Raw genomic sequence first — 18,130 nt, 5'->3', positions numbered from 1 at the left:
TTCCTTAACTCTATGATGTGTACAAGACTTCTGATACACTGAGCACAAAATAATCACACTAATTACACTTTTCAGAATATCCTTTTCCCCTGTTACATCTATTTGATGTGGTATTGTACACCTTGAGTGATGCATAAAATAGGATAAACTTCTGATACACTGCTCACTACAAGAGTATGAAGGAGTAGAAAAAGGCAAAAAAGCTGTTTTGCTCTATAAAGTAGATTACAAAGTTTATTATTATCATGTGCATTATTAAAGATTGCAAAAAATAGATTACAAGGTTTAGACATATTTTATTTGTGAAAAATATGCCAAAGCAATTTGTCTAATGAGTGACGTTTTGGCCCCCAACAGGCCTTTGTCAAACACTATAATATAAAACAAAATAAAAAGAATAACTGTCGCTCCAGGAAATAACATAACATATAGAGTAAGTGGTAAGAAATGATAGCAATCAGTGCCGTAACTAGAAGCTGATGGGCCCCAGTGCAAAGTCTGTGCCAGGCCCCCGACTATAATGTATGGTTTATAGTAATAGTCTTCTCATATGGGAAAGTGACACCATAAGGGCACCCTTAACCTCTTGGGCCCAGGTGCAATCGCAACCTCTACACCCCCTAAAGTTACACCCCTGGTAGCAATAATATCTCTACAATACTTCCTGAATACAGAATTTCTTCTGGGGGGTATCCTGATCCGCAAGCACCCAATATTTGACATATAGATTTCAAGGTTTAGTTACTCTTTAATACTTTCCACACTTTCCATCAAGCCCATCTTTCATCATTTATGCATCATGATGTTATTATGTGTTATGAGAGTATAAGTAAAATTTGTTCCAAACAGTCTAATTACTTATGTATATACATCAAGAATAGATATGCAGTGTGTTTAACCACTTTAAACTTTATTAAATTCATCTGGTGATACCCTTATAACAAAAAGAGTTATAAAGGCTTTGTAAGAGTTCCAAATCAGCATCCCCAAATTACCATAAAGAAAAAGGTAGGCTTTCTAGAATAACAATATTTTAAAAATCATCAATTGTATGGGGAAGGTGGTGCAAGCTTTAACTTGAATCTGAACTCTCGCTGTAATACAGAATCTTATCACAAAAGACATTGGAAAATCAACGAAGATCTTGCAGCTGTTGTTTTAACTAAATAATTGCAATATTTTATTTTATAATAAGAAAGATATTTTGCCTAATGTAGCAATCAATGTTACAATTTCCTTTTCAACATTGCCAGGGAGGTGAAAATAGATAGGTTTGTTGAGCATATTAGGTCCTGTGCTATGCTGTTGATCCGTAGTACTATACTGCTCCTTCTTCTATGGCAGTGTTTCATTATCTCTCTACCTGACTCTATTTCCAATGACTGCGGCTGCATGCTTCAGTGCCCCTCATCCTGACATCATGCTCCCTTTCCTCAGCCTATGTAATGCAAAGCAGCAGGCTGTGTGCACTAAAACTGCTTCATTGTGCATGCATATCACAGTAGAATTCTCTAAAATGGAGAAATGGAAGAGCCAGAACAAACACTTGCATGCCCCCTGTTCATAAGAACTAAGTTTCCTAAGCAGCACTACATGCATCTTGCATTGGTGTGCATGCTCCACCAATGCATTCACATGTATCTGGTAGAAGAAAGCTGCAGCACTCCAGGGCTCTTTATCCACAAAAAAAATGCAACATTTGCAATGCAGAGATCACAACAATTCAGAACACAGAGCAAGTCAAACCTATAGCAAGGAGCAAGCAATGAAAGGGATTTCAAACACTGGCACAGGTAACTAGTGAAGCTGCAATTTATGCAGCCAGAACCCCACCTCCTGAACCTGATTGGAGCTGGACAACTTCTAGGAATTAACCCCTCATGGTGCAGAATAAGCAAGCACAATCGGAGACCACAACTCCCAGCAGTCCAGAACACAAACCCTAAACAGTGCGAGGTCTTACCAGCCGCTGCCAGACATTGCTGGTAGCGGACGAGAGGTGGGGTTTGCGCAGAGACGCGCAGGAGGTCAGAGAATGCTGCTAGCACCACCAGAATCATTGAAGGAAGGACCAGAAGTTAGAGCATTCTCCCCTGAGAACTTTATACCTCCTTTAATGTAATGTCCACAGTAGAGTCCCTGTTTAATGTAATGTCCCGTGCAGAGCCCCACTTTAATGCAACATTCTCCACAGAGCCTCCCCCTTTAATGTAATGTTCTCTGCAGAGCCCCCTTTAGTGTAACGTCTCCAGCAAAGTCCCCCTGTAATGTAATGTCCCCTGCAGAGTCCCCCCCCCCCCCCTTTAAACTAATGTCCATAGCAGGGCCCTTACCTTTGACTTTTTCTCACCTTCTCCCCATGGCTCCGTCTTCTTCCCGACTCACGAGCGCACAACTATGATGTCACCTGGCCGCGACACTGTTTGACATCATAATAAGTGTGCCAAGGCTGGAAAGAAGACGGAGCCGTGTGGAGAAGTAGCCGGAGGTGAGGATATCATGTTTTTCTTTCCAACATATAAATCCACTGGTTGAGGCCTGGGTGTTCTTGGGTCGCGGCCAGACAGATTTTACAGGGAGCAAAAGTGCCCCATGATGCCTTCCCCTGCATCAAGCAGCAACGCTGCCACCCGAGGCAACTTGCTCAAGTCGCCTCATGGGTGGTGCACCCCTGATTGTGAGGCAGGGAGTTCTGAGTTCTCTGTCCTTGTGACTTACAACCATTTACATCTCACTGTAAAGTTGATTTTCTGGATTGTGACACCATGCTGAGCTATAAAAGAAATATCAAGTGAAAAGTGTTAAAGGGAACCTGTCATCAGGAGCCCTTTTTCTGCCCCCCTTATATCCCCATAGGAAATAGTGTGCAAATTGCCAAAGTGTTTTAATAATAACACTGTCTTTTTCTATGAAAAGAAAAGTTAAATGAAAGTTTACCTTTCTCTTTACAGAGCAGTGTTCTGTGTTCCATGGGAGTGGTCAGTGAGAAGTGGTTTCCCCCCACCTTCTCGAAACCATTCGGCCATGCGTCTATTTCAAATAGAGGGGGATATGGGCGGTTTTTAAATTTAAAACAGGCTCATAATGGAACTGCTTCCCAAGGATGGGAGGTTGGGACTCCTCACTGGCCACTCCAATGGGACACAAGTGCTTTGCAGAGAAAAATGTAACTTTCATGTAACTTTTCTACATATCAGAAAGGCCAGTTTTATTATAAAATACAGCAATAACAGCTATGTGCTGCACACCTCTCTCATGGAGCTACAAACAGTCAGGGGTTGATCCAGTAAACCCAAATTGTAAAACATAGAAAATCAGTTCTGACCGGAGCTCCCGATTCCCTTGCTTCCGTGTGTCCTTCTCTTCCAATATGTCAAAATAGAGCAGTTCACACTCCTCCAGCACAAATTCCTGAATCCTCCCATAAGAATATACCGCTATTCAGACCAACACTCCTGCGTTTTTCTTGTGACCTCCTCCGTATGCAACATATGTTGCAGTAGATCGCTGGAAGAAATTCACCCGCAGATAGCGTAGTACAGTTTACACTAAGGATTTATTTAGGTTAAAAACATACTCACAAAAGAGCGATAAAAATGCGCATATAAAACTCCAATATGGGACGCCAGCAGCACGTTCTCGCCCGACCCTGGGTTTCGCCCGGTTTGGCTTCTTCTGGGGCATTGCTAGCGCCCAGTCCCAATTACTCTTTAAACCCAATATATACTCTAATAGTTCAACTTACATTGAGAAACATTTATAAATATATATTTACAACTTGTTCGTTCCTATACATATTTAATCTCACTGTAGTTTTTTGTACATTAATCTTTATAAAACCAATTCCTCAACCATACGTTGTTTATCCACTCATTTCATTCATAGACCACAATGCACCATTTTCCATACTAGCCAATCCTAATCTACTGTGGGGAATTCACACCATCCAATCCCCAGCCCCGCAGGCGAAACACTTATCATCTTACTTGTCTACGACACCTACAGCGCCTAAATTTCCAAATTATAATTTGGGACTTGATACCTGTGTATCAATCTGACAGGGAGTCCTATTTAGTTTGCATCATATTTTATCATTACAAAAATGTAATTAGAAAGATATATATATCCAAATTTTATTGTACCCATACGATAGTACATCTAATCCTGTTGGGCTTTCCTCTATCCCTAATGTACAGGGGTAGAGAATACAGCTCCACCGCACTGCCATAGTTTAATTCTATTGGGCCTTCATCTCTCCCTCATACACAGGGGCAGAGAATACAGCTCCACTGCACTGTTAAAATGTCAACCCTATGTAAACCTTCTTCAGAGGTTCTTCAGAGTATGGAAACATACAGAACATTGACAACCCTATTATCTCCAATCTTGTCAGTGGACAATGTCAACCTTCCTTTAAAAAACATTTAAGTTTGAAGTCTATATTCAACCCCCCTGGTGTAAGTGTTCCCAATTGTGTATCCAGAATCCTTCCCTTCTACTTAGCTTAATATTAATATGCTCCCCTCGCCAATGTGCTTTAATTTTCTCTATTGCCCAAAAACGCATCCCGTTCGGGTTTGAATTGTGTACTTTCTTAAAATGTGCAGACACACTGTGACTACTCATCCCTATTCTCATATTGCGGCAATGTTCCGCAATTCTTGTTTTTCACTTGCGACCTGTTCTCTTTACATAACCTTTATTGCACGGACAAACCATCAAGTACACTACATTGGTTGTATCACAATTCATGTTGCTTTTCAGTGTGATTTCACATCCATTCACCTTAGGAGTGTCTCCCTGTGTTCTAAAGTGCGATCTTGTTTCCTTACATGCTTTACACCTACCACAGTGCACAAAGACATTGTTTACCAAATTATTAAATGTATCTTTTTCGTTCCTTATACAACTACTAGTTAACATATCCTTTAATGAAGGAGCTTTACGGAATACCGTCCGTGGTCTTTCTGAAAGATGTGCCCCTATCACTGGGTCACTCTTTATTATATGCCAATATTTCTGTAAGATAGGCTTAACCCTCAGTGCTTCTTTAGAATAGCAGGTGATAAATGGGGGGTTGATTTTATCCTCTTCCAGGAGCCGTTTTACGGGTTCTTTTTCTAAAAATAAGTCCTCCGGGTAACCCCTTTCTCTAAACCTATCTTTTATAATTCCTGTTTGGATTATCTTATCTTGATCGTTTGTGCAGTTCTTTTCAATCCTTTTCATCTGACCCCTAGGAATATTTTTTACCCAAGGTTTATGGTGACAGCTATCAAATTGAATAAAACTATTTATGTCTACAGGTTTGAAATAGTTTCTACTTTTAATTGTGTCTCCTTCACAAAATAACTCTAGATCTAAAAGTGTATACTCTCTGAATTTTTATCATGTGTAAATTTCAAATTATATTCATTTATATTTATATATCTCATAAAGTCCCCAAATTTCTTGTGTGTACCCTTCCATATTATAATGCAATCAACAATGTATCGATTGTATAAAACAATATTATCTCTAAATTCATTTTCCTCATTAAAAATAAATTCCTCTTCCCATTTTATTCCCATGTACATAGAAGCCCTCATCGAACCAAAAATAATTGTGTTCCAAACAAAATTTTATTCCTTCTAGCAAAAAATATCGCTTTTGCCAGTCGATCTCCATAATTGCTTCCAATTTTGTTTTTAAAGCCCTAACTCCTAATTTTTGGGGAATAGATGTATACAGTGAAGATACATCACACGTACATAATAGAATATCATTGTCGAACCCCACATTTACATTTTTCAAGATATCCAACAGGTGTCGAGATAGTGTAAGGATGGAAAAAAGAAAACTAGACGAGGGGGGAGACGAAGGAAACAACACAACAGAGAAAAAAAGGACAAAGGAAACTTAAATCAATCAGGGATATTTAACCTCAGCTCAGTACAATTGTCTGACGACCATATAACACTTTTGAATAAAGGTATGAAGTGTGCACCTGAGTCCAAATTGGACAAATTCCAAACATATATAGACATTAATAAGTATGTGAGAAGCATCAATTTGAAAAAATACTTTATGAATAAAAATCCAATCAATGTAAATAATAATACTAGCTATACAGGATTAAGGAATAAATCAGATTTTATTCCACCACCTATGGGAAATAATGAGTGCATTGATACATTCAAAAGACTAGTATTGAGGGACTTTGAAAATTTAAAAAGAGAAAACTGGAAGGATAATCTAACGAAAGGTGAAAGAATAGCACTAAAAGAACAAAAATATCATTGTCAAAAATGCTGATAATGCTTAAAATGCTTAATAAGATATATTATGATAAAGAAATGTACAGACAACTAAGTGACAATCAAATTGAAGGGTGACCCTACAAATAAATATAAAAAAGACCTCACTAAGCTTTTGGAATGGGGTAAAGAGCAAGGGATCATCAACTACAGGGAATTTGCCTATTTAAATATAGAAGTAGAAACTATTTCAAACCTGTAGACGTAAATAGTTTTATTCAATTTGATAACTGTCACCATAAACCTTGGATAAAAAATATTCCTAGGGGTCAGATGAAAAGGATTGAAAAGAACTGCACAAACGATCAAGATAAAATAATCCAAACAGGAATTATAAAAGATTATGAGAATTATATGAAGTTTAGAGAAAGGGGTTACCTGGAGGACTTATTTTTAGAAAAAGAGCCCTTAAAAGGCTCCTGGAAGAGGATAAAATCAACCCCCCATTTATCACCGGCTATTCTATAGAAGCACTGAGGGTTAAGTCTATCTTACAGAAATATTGGCATATAATAAAGAGTGACCAAGTGATAGGGGCACATCTTTCAGAAAGACCACGGACGGTATTCCGTAAAGCTCCTTCATTAAAGGATATGTTAACTAATAGTTATATAAGGAACGAAAAAGATACATTTAATAATTTGGTAAACAATGTCTTTGTGCACTGTGGTAGGTGTAAAGCATGTAAGGAAACAAGATCGCACATTAGAACACAGGGAGACACTCCTAAGGTGAATGGATGTGAAATCACAATGAAAAGCAACATGAATTGTGATACAACCAATGTAGTGTACTTGATGGTTTGTCCATGCAATAAAGGTTATGTAGGGAGAACAGGTCGTAAGTTACCGTAGCTTTAGGTGTCGTAGACAAGTAAAATGATAGGTTTGTCGCCTGCGGGCCTGGGGATTGGATGGTGTGAATTCCCCACCGTAGATTAGGATTGGCTAGTATGGAAAATGGTGCATTGTGGTCTATGAATAGAGTGGATAAACAACGTATGGTTGAGGAATTGGTTTTATAAAGATTAATGTACAAAAAACTACAGTGAGATTAAATATGTATAGGAACGAACAAGTTGTAAATATATATTTATAAATGTTTCTCAATGTAAGTTGAACTATTAGAGTATATGTTGGGTTTAAAGAGTAATTGGGACTGGACGCTAGCAATGGCACAGAAGAACCCAAACCGGGCGAAACCCAGGGTCGGGCGAGAACATGCAGCTGGCGTCCCATATTGGAGTTTTATATGCACATTTTTATTGCTCTTTTGTGAGTATGTTTTTAACCTAAATAAATCTTGAGTGTTAAACTGTACTAAGCTATCTGCGGGTAAACTTCTTCCACCGATCTACTGCAACATATGTTGCATAAGGAGAAGGTCACAAGAAAAACGCAGGAGTGTTGGTCTGAATAGCGGTATATTCTTATAGGAGGATTCAGGAATTTGTGCTGGAGGAGTGTGAACTGCTCTAATTTGTGAGTGACATTTTGGAAGAGAAAGACACACGGAAGCAAGGGAATCGGGAGCTTTGGTCAGAACTTATTTTCTATTTATTATAAAATCACTTTGGCAATGTGCACACTATTGTCTTTGGGGACATAGGGGAGCAAGAAAGAGGGCTCTTAATGACAGGTTCTCTTTAAAGGGCACCTACCACCCTGATTCTACCTATAAAGGTAGAAGGGGTGGTAGGTGGATGGATGGGACGTGAGGATAGCCCTTTTTTGGGCTAATCCTCACATCCCGCGTGTCTTTTAGAAAACTTTATTGTAGCTATATGCTAATTTTTTTATGCGGCTACTGGGGCGTGGAGTAGCCGGACATGAGGCTACTAGTTGCGGCTACTCCACGCCCCAATAGCCACGTTACTCCGCCTACCAGATAATCTTCGGCACGCAGCTCCTGGCAGCTCCAGTAGTTCCGGCAGCGGAGCCACGGCCGTGCAGCCGAAGGCCTGCGTTCTACCAGGAGATGCGCGCCGAAGATTATTTGGTAGATCTTTATAGGTAGAATCGGGGTGGTAGGTTCCCTTTAACCCCTAGGCGCACCAGGACGTTATAGTACGTCCCCGGGGCTAGATGCTTAGCGCACGGGGACGTTCTATAACGTCCTGCTTCTGGCACCGGCTCACGAACGGAGCCGGTACCAGAAGCAGCGGCTGTCAGCTGTCTAGTACAGCTGACAGCCTGCGCTAACACCCGCGATCGGAGCCGGCTCCGATCGCGGGTGTTAACCCCTTACACATGTTTGACCGCGGCGTGTAAGGGTGTTTGCGATGTGGATCGGATCCCCCGTGCCGCTTACCGGGGGATCCGATCCACTTCTGGGCAGCTCCGAGGACTGGCATGTGCCCCGGAGCTGCCCGGTCTCCATGGCAGCCAGACCCCTTCCGGGTCTGGCTGTAAACTGTCTGAGCATGCGCAAGCTTGCTCAGACAGTTTACACTGCTCTACAATAAAATAGTATTGTAGAGCAGTGTATTGAACTTAAACCAGTGATCAGAGCATCACTGGTTTAAGTTCAAGTATGTATAAGTGAAAATATGCAAAAACACTTAACACTACACATTATAATAAATAAAAAATAAATACATAAAAATATAAGCCCCTAAAATGTCACTTTCCCATAAAAACACTTAATAAAGTATAAAAACCACAAAAACACAAAAAACCCCGCATATTTGGTATTGCCGCGTCCGTAACAATCTGTATAATAAAACAGAATCGTTACTGGACCCGCACGGTACACGCCGTAGAAAAAAAACCGCAAAAACGTTCCGAAAAAAGATAATTTTTAATTATACCCTATCAAAAAATGCTCTAAAAAGTAATTTAAAAAATGTTATGCACTCCAAAATAAGCCCACTAAAAAGAACAACTCTTCTCGCAAAAAATAAGCCCCTAACCAGATTTGTCAGCCGAAAAATAAAAAAGTTATGCATATGAAAAGATGGTGATGCTAAAATGAACAAGATTTTCTCCAAATTGGTTTTTATTCAGTACAATTGAATAAAATACACAAAACCCCCACATATTTGGTATCCCTGCGTCCGTAACAATCTGCATAATAAAAAAGATTCGTTATTAGATCCGCAAAGTGAACCCCGTAAAAAACAAAACAAAAAAAAGCTCCAGAAAAAAGATCATTTTCAATTAATACCCTATAAAAATGCTCTAAAAAGGGATTTAAAAAAATGTTATGCACTCTAAAATAAGACCACTAAAAAGAACAATCCTTCTCGCAAAAAATAAGCCCTTAAACAGATTTGTGAGGCAAAAAATAAAAAAGTTATGCATATGAAAGACGGTGATGCTAAAATTAACAACATTTTTGCCAAATTACTTTTTATGCAGTAGAAATGGGAAAAAAATAAAAAATCTATATAAATGAGGTCTTTTTGTAATCGTGGCGACCCATAGAATAAAAATAATATACTATTTTTATGGTATGGTAAACGGGCAAAAAAAAAACCCATAAAAATCTTCCTGAAAAGTGATGATTTTCATTTCCTCCACCAACAAAGAGTTAATAAAATCTCACCAATTGGCCTATAGATTCCCCCAAATTACGTACCAGAAAAGTGCATCTCATGTGGCAAAAGAAATAAGCCCCTATAGGTCCACATTAAAAAAAAAGAAAAAAATTATAGCCTGTACAATGTGACATAGAAAATCTGCTCTGGATGGCGCCTCCTTCCCTTCTATGCCCGGCCGTGCGCCCATACAGCAGGTTACCACCACATATAGAGTATCGGTGTACTCGGGAGGAATTGGGTATCAAACTTTGTGGAGCCTTTTTTCATTTAATCCATTGTAAATGTTTAATTTTCCACCCAAAATGGGTGTATTGTGAAAAAATATTACAATTTGCAGACTGCACCTCCATTTTGTTTTAACCCCTATAAAACACGTAAAGCGTTAACAAGCTTCTTAAAAGTGGTTTTTCATACGTTGAGGTGTGTAGTTTCCACAATGGGGTAATTTACGAGTCTCGCTATTATTTAGGCCTCTCAGTGTCAATTAGAAGTAGAGCAGGTCCATCTAAATGCGGGTTTTGGTGATTTTACAAAAAATGTGAAAAATGATACCTAAATTCTGAGCCTCATAACATTCTAGTAAAATATGTGGAATCTTAAAAAACCATGCCAACATAAAGCAGACATTTGAGAAATGTAAGTTATGAATTTATTTGGGAGCTATGACTATCTGCATCAAAAGTAGAGAATTTAGAACGTTGAAAATAAAGAATTTTTCCAAATTTTTTCCAAATTTTGTTTCTTTTCATAACTAAACACAAAAGATATCATCCAAATTTTTAAACTAATTTGAAGTACAATGTGTCACGAGAAAACAATCTAAAAATCCCCTGGATATCTCATAGCGTTCCAAAGCTATAACCACTTATAGTGACACAGGTCAGATTTGAAGAATGGGGCCGCGTCCTTAAGGCCAAAATAGGCTGTGTCCCCTAGGGGTTAAGCTACTTGACAACAAACGTGTAGTGATTTATTAGGACAATCATGTTCCCCCTATGTTTTTTTTTATTTTATTGCATTCACTTATCTATTAGTATTAAGTATTAATGAATAGTTTTGTTTGCAAAAAAATAAACCTGTGTATTATCTTCCACATGTTTCCTCTATGTGCTTGTTCTCAGCAAGAAGGGTTAAGCAGCTAGGAGAAGCATGTGTACAGACATGGAATATAAATCAGAGTTATGAAAGCATTGGTGCTCTGTCATAATGAGATATATGCTGCGCTGAAAATCAATAGACGACAAAGGTTTCTAATGCTGATTCGCTTCACAAGCTACGTGCGCAAATCACTGACTGTCATTTATATATAGTGTTCCACGTGTGCTATTTCAGATGCTTATTTACGTCAGTAAGCAGCTCCAAGGAATGATACAGCCTGGTTGACTAGGCTGATAATTGCTTGTTTAAATATGTGCAATATTTATAGGGTTATGCTCTCACAATTCCAAGTACTATTTGCACCTTTAGGATTTTGGCCACAAGAAAAGTTTTATCGAGTAAAATCATCATAAAAAAATGTTGTTGCTTTTCCAGTGGTGTGATATAATAATAAAATAACAAAATTTATATATAATCCCCAATTTATTGAGGGGCCTAATTTCCTTTTGTGTAAATTCTGGCTGGTCTCGATTCTGCCTGCTTTGTTTACTGATTATCCCGTGCTTCAGTAGTATGTGATTGAGATCTCTGTTTGTAACTCTGACTCTTCTTATTATTACTATTTTGTGGGGAGTTTTATCATACATATGATGAAATCCCCGGTTTTACCTCTCAATTGCAATTGATGGCAGTTTGCTAGCAATTGCGATTATTTCAGGGCATGTTATTTTGGGGTTTACACCCCATTTGGAATAACCAAGGGGGATGGCTTCACATCAGGGCTCACTCCCTTTCCCTCAATTTGCTTCTCTCCTTTACATGTTCTGTTAAGAGTGTCAGGCTATTCTTCCGGCATAGAGACCCCAACCCTATGCGACCAAATCCGGGTGGGTGGGAAGCATAATGACTTTGCCCAGAGGTGACTCAAAATATTTGCTTGTTGCTACCCCCTGAAGACCATTTGCTACAGATAGTAGATTAGACAGATGGTGCAAATTAGACAGTGGCAATTAGATTTATTGTATGAAAAAATGGACCTACTTCGCCTAGCTTCTCTATGTGAGGTTCTCCAAAATAGGCTCTGATACTACTATGGTTCAGGGGAACACAAATAGAATACATACAGAATTGCCCAAGTAGCCAGCCAGTGCAAAGCTCCAGGGGCCACGACAGCTAAGAGGTCTTGTTAAAGGGGTTGTCTACTCTAAGCACATTCCAGCAAATAATACCAATACATGATCATGTGATTTCACACTGGTACATGGCTCAGTATAACACATAATGGCGCATTTACTTATTTCCCACTGGATACATCAAGAGCCCGGAGACTCTTGACGTATATGGCTGCGCCTGGAGGGTTGGCCTGAATCGTTCAAGTCTAACAGCACTGGCAAAACATTTAACTTGAAATATAGCCTCAATGGCAAATGTAAATATGTTATATACATGATTGAAAGCCAATGTGGCCTCCAATATGTGGGAAGAACCACACAAGCTTTGCACTGTAGAGTTAATAAGCATAGATTTAATATCAAACATAAGGTCCTCAACCTTGGACTATCTAAACATTGTACAATTAAACATAGAGGTGAAGGAAAGATTAATATCATTCCGATAGACCACATTGTCCCAGATATTACCAATAGGTTTGTGACACTGAAAAAGAAAGAAATCTACTGGATATATAGATTAAATACTCTTAAACCAGCCGGACTTAACGAAATGACAGAGACCATATTGAACTGATTATATTTCAAGCACCCGTACCCTCTAATATGTTTCAAATTACACTAATTCTATTAATCGCAAAAAACCCCAACCTTCTCACTGAATTCGGGGTCTTTTAATGTTCGATGCACTGTCTCCGACTCCTCGGAGCTACAAGGGATCCACTAACGCGGGACGGGTTGGTTCGCGACCTGCCTTTTTTGGACCCCTTCAGCTTCTGTAGCTGATCACTCGGATCATCGGGCTGACACCGCATCCATCAAACCAATACTTCACGAACTCCTCAAAACTCCTCAGGTAGCCCATTCGGTAACTCCACAAGACATAATAGATTATTAATAACCCTATTTCGCTTCAGTATCCTCCCCTTTTAACTTATTTATGTACTTCTCATTTATATTATTACTTCTCTATGTACATGTACCTGTTAGCTTAATACTATTGTTATATGCTTAGTTTTAACAAGATGTATTTATATATTGAAATTTTCTATTTTATTTATAAATTTTATTGATTTTATCAATGAATGAGTTTTACTATATGTTTTTATTTACATTGTGACATCATGATTACGTCACTGGGGGGAGTGTTTCCCACCAAGAAAAATGCTTATAAACCCTCATTTGTCTCTGTAATGTATAACGCGCTGAACTGGTACTGAACTGGTACTGAACTGGCCTGGTACGGGCCCGAAACGCCTCTTCTAGCTGATAAAGAAACCATAAAATGACAACAGTGGTTTTATTAATCTGAGGATCTGGCACTTCGAGATATTGCCTTGATACACACTATCTATCTTTCAATATGCTAAAACTTTTATAAATCTCCTTCCATGTCACAATGGCATCACTCATCAGTATAGATGACTTAATCTGCTTGGGAAATTTCAACTATTAAGTGTGGAATAGCATGGTTAAATTCCATAGGTTAACAAAATCTTGTTCTAGTGACCAGTTCAAATAAGAAGTCCAATCCACACCATGCCTAAATAGATACAACAATTTGTAATCCCCACTCCTACTTCAGAAGCATCTGTTTCCGTGGTTATTTTTCTCTCCACAAAATGCCATCTCTTTACAAATGCCTGTTGACGGATTGGTCAGCAGAGTGCTTCAACAGATTCGGCAGAGTCTGCAGGGAGTATAAGAATTTTGAGACGCTCAACATTAGAGATGAGCGAACACACTCGTCCAAGCTTGATGCTCGTTCGAGCATTAGCGTACTCGAAACTGCTCGTTGCTCAGACGAATATTTCGCCAGCTCGAGAAAATGGCATCTCCCGCCGTTTTGATTCTTGGCGGCCAGAAACAGAGCCAATCACAAGCCAGGAGACTCTGCACTCCACCCAGCATGACGTGGTACACTTACACGTCGATAGCAGTGGTTGGCTGGCCTGATCAGGTGACCCTGGAATAGACTAGTCCCTGCCCGGGCTGCTCGCATCATTCTCTGTCTGGATGCCGTACGGGAGAGCTGCTGCTGGTCAGGGATAGCGTTAGGGTGTTCTATTAGATTAGTGTTAGGCAGGAGTGATTCTACAAGAACCCAACAGCCTTTTTTAGGGCTACAATAGCGTTATATTTTATTTTTTTTTATTTGCTTGTGGCTGGGCTTGCTGGCACTAGTAGTGCAGCTAGTACCATATTGTGACGAATTTGCAGGGAGACTTGCGAACATTCTATTTAGCTCTTAGTGACACACTTATCCATCTCAAACACCTAAGTGGGACAATTTATTAGGGGTTTGATTGAATTAGGCACAGTCTGACGATTTTTTTTTTTTTCAAAACTTAAAGTGACAGTCACACCACAAAATCCAGTTGTGTGCTGTCAGTGTAGGTTAGAAACTAGGCATACAAGAACCCAACCGGCTTTCTTAGGCCCCTTCTACACTGCGTTGCAGTTGCAGATCATTTCAGAGTCAGATCAGGGTGCGATCAGGGTTTGGTCAGTGAAAAACTGACATTTTGCATCAGAGTGCAATCAGTTTTCAGTCAGAGTTTGTTCAGTGTCTCAGTTTTTCACGCGCGTTTTCAATGCAATTTCAATGCGTTTTTCACACGCAGATAATGCGTGTGAAATGGACACAGGGCTGAGCCCTATCTTTTCTATGGCAATTGATGCGTGAAAAACGCATTGCACTTGCATCGCACTTGCATTGTACTTGCAAGTGTCTCAAAGTGCGATGCATTTTTGATGCGTTTTTGTTGTCAGGGCAGGAAGTCTGAGGGGGGAGCAGACTGAGGGATCGGAGGATGATGAGGTGACAGACCCAAGCTGCGTTGATAGGCCGGGTGAACACAGTGCTTCTGAGACAGAGGCGAGTCCTCGATGAGAACAGGTTGGAAGAGGCAGTGGTGGGGCCAGACGGAGAGGCAGGGCCAGAGCTGGTGCATCAGCGCCAAATGTTTCACGTAGTGAAGCTCCCATGGCGAGGGCTAGATTTTCACAAGTTTGGAGGTTCTTTAAAGAAACACTGGATGACCGACGGACTGTGGTGTGCAACCTGTGCCACACCAGGATCAGAAGGGGTTCCACCACTACCAGCTTAACCACCACCAGTATGCGCAGGCATATGAATGCTAAACACCCCACTCAATGGAACCAAGGCCGTTCACCTCTGGCCGGGCACACCACTGCTCCTTCCCCTGTGTCATCTTCTACCTCTGCTAGTCAGCCCCCTGCCCAGGACCCCGGCCCAAACACCTCCTGTGCAAAAACCACACCTTCCCCTCCACGATCCTCCACAGCATCCACCAATGTCTCCATGCGCAGCGTTCAGCTGTCTATACCCCAGACGCTGGAGCGCAAGAGGAAGTACAGTGCAACCCACCCACACGCCCAAGCCCTCAACGTCCACATCTCCAAATTATTCAGCCTGGAGATGCTGCCCTGTAGGCTGGTAGAGACCGAGGCCTTTCGCAACCTCATGGTGGCAGCTGCCCCTCGGTATTCGGTCCCCAGCCGCCACTACTTTTCCCGATGTGCCGTCCCAGCCCTGAACCAGCACGTGTCAGACAATATCATTCGTGCCCTGACCAACGCCGTTTCTGACAAGGTCCACCTGACCACTGACACGTGGACGAGTGCTGCTGGGCAGGGCCACTATATATCGCTGACGGCACATTGGGTTAACTTGGTGGAGGCTGGGACCGAGTCTGACCCTGGGGCTGGTCATATACTGCCGACGCCGAGGATTGCGGGGCCTACCTCGGTCCAGGTCTCTCAGGCCTACTATGCCTCCTCCTTCTCTCACCCCTCCTCCACCTCCTCCTCCGAATTACCATGCGTGGTCATGGTGCCATCAGTCGGTAGCTCTAGGCACAGCAGCAGTGCTGTCGCTAAGCAACAGCAGGTGTTGCTCAAACTGCTGAGCCTAGGCGATAAAGGCACACCGCCCAAGAGCTATTCCAGGGCATCACGGCGCAGACTGATCTGTGGCTGGCAATGCTGAACCTGAAGCCAGGCATGGTTGTGTGTGACAACAGCCGTAACCTGGTGGCGCCTCTGCAACTCGGCAGACTGACACATGTGCCATGCCTGGCCCATGTGTTAAATCTCATAGTTCAGCAGTTCCTCAAGATGTACCCCAATCTGTCTGATTTGCTCACAAAGGTGTGCTGCATCTGTGCGCATTTCAGGAAGTCCAGCACAGATGTTGCCACTCTCAGGGCAGCGCAGTGCGGCCTCCAACTGCCCCCTCATCGACTGCTGTGCGACGTGCCCACGAGGTGGAATTCAACATTAATCATGTTATCCAGAGTTTACCAGCAGCGCAGATCGATTGTAGACTGACAGATGTCAACTTCCACCAGAACTGGTAGTCAGGTCAGTCAGCTTCCTCAAGTCTACAATGAGGAGTGGGCGGGGATGTCTGATATCTGTCAGGTGCTGAGTAACTTTGAGGAGTCAACACAGATGGTCAGTGGCTATGCCGCCATCATCAGCCTCACCATCCCGCTGCTTGGCCTGTTGAAAAACTCTCTGGTCAGCATGAAGTCAGAGGCTTTGCGCTTGTCACAAGAGTCGGGGGAAGAAGATTCCCTTGTTGATAGCCAAAGCACCCTCAGGTCTGTTTCTCAGCGCATATCGGAGGAGGAGGAGAATGTTGGCAAGACAGAAGAGAGAGCATTGCTCAGTCCTTCACTGTTCAGCGTGTATGGGCAGAAAAGAGGAGTTGGAGGAGGAGGAAATGGACAGTCAGGCCAGTGAGGGGAGTGAATTCTTGCGCGTTGGGACTCTGGCGCATATGGCAGATTTCATGCTAGGCTGCCTATCCCGTGACCCTCGCGTTCAAAGAGTTTATTCCAGCAACGATTACTGGGTATTCACTCTCCTTGACCCACGGTACAAGCAAAATCTTTCCACTCTCATCCCTGGAGAGGAAAGGAGTGTGAGAATGCATGAATACCAGCAGGCCCTGGTGCACAAGCTGAAACAGTATTTCCCTTCTGACAGCGGCAGAGGGCTTACTTCTGCGGGACAAGTAGCGAGGGAGAGTAGGCGAGCAGGCAGCTTGTCCAGCACTGGCAGGGGTACGCTTTACAAGGCCTTTGCCAGTTTTATGTCACCCCAGCAAGACACTGTCACCTGTCCCCAGTCTCGGCAGAGGAGATCTTTACAGGAAGATGGTGAGGGAGTACGTAGCTGACCATACCATCGACCTAAATGATCACACAGCTCCCTACAACTACTGGGTTTCAAAGCTGGACATGTGGCACGAACTGGCGCTGTACTGGCGCTGTACACCTTGGAGGTTCTTGCCTGCTCTGCCGCTAGCGTGTTGTCCGAGCGGGTTTTCAGTGCAGCTGGTGGCATCATCACCGATAAGCGTACACGCCTGTCGACTGACAGCGCTGACAGGCTGACGCTTATCAAGATGAATAAAGCCTGGATTTCTTAGGATTTCCATTCTCCACCAGGTGAAAGAAGCTCAACGTGAAAAATGTATGCACTCTTCCTCCTCATTTTCCTCCTTCTCCTCCTCTTTGTACACTAAAGCAGAGGAAACTGGCTATTTTTTGCCAGGGCCAACTGGCTCTAGCTATAGTACTCTATGTATTTAATTTTTCTGGAGGGCCACCTACCCGGTCCTCTGTTTTAAACAATTTTTGGGAGTGCCACATACAGGCACTCAATCTATTTAATTTTTCTGGAGGACCACCTACCTGCTCCTCTGGTTTGAAAACTTTTTTGGACTGCCACATACAGGCACTCAATCTATTTAATTTTTCTGGAGGACCACCTACCTGCTCCTCTGGTTTGAAAACTTTTTTGGACTGCCACATACAGGCACTATCCAAATTAAATTGTCTCCATAGCAGCCTCCACATGTCGTCTTTATAGCTGCCTCCAAAAGTCGTCCATATAGCTGCCTCCATACATCATCCCCTTAGCAAACGAGCTGTGTCAGGCAGAATTTTGGGTTGTTTTCATGGCTTCCACATCAAACTTGTTAACTGTGTCAC

The sequence above is a fragment of the Engystomops pustulosus genome, chromosome 2, assembly GCF_040894005.1.
Source record: "Engystomops pustulosus chromosome 2, aEngPut4.maternal, whole genome shotgun sequence".
Classification (NCBI taxonomy): domain Eukaryota; kingdom Metazoa; phylum Chordata; class Amphibia; order Anura; family Leptodactylidae; genus Engystomops; species Engystomops pustulosus.
This window is presented reverse-complemented; position numbering follows the sequence as displayed.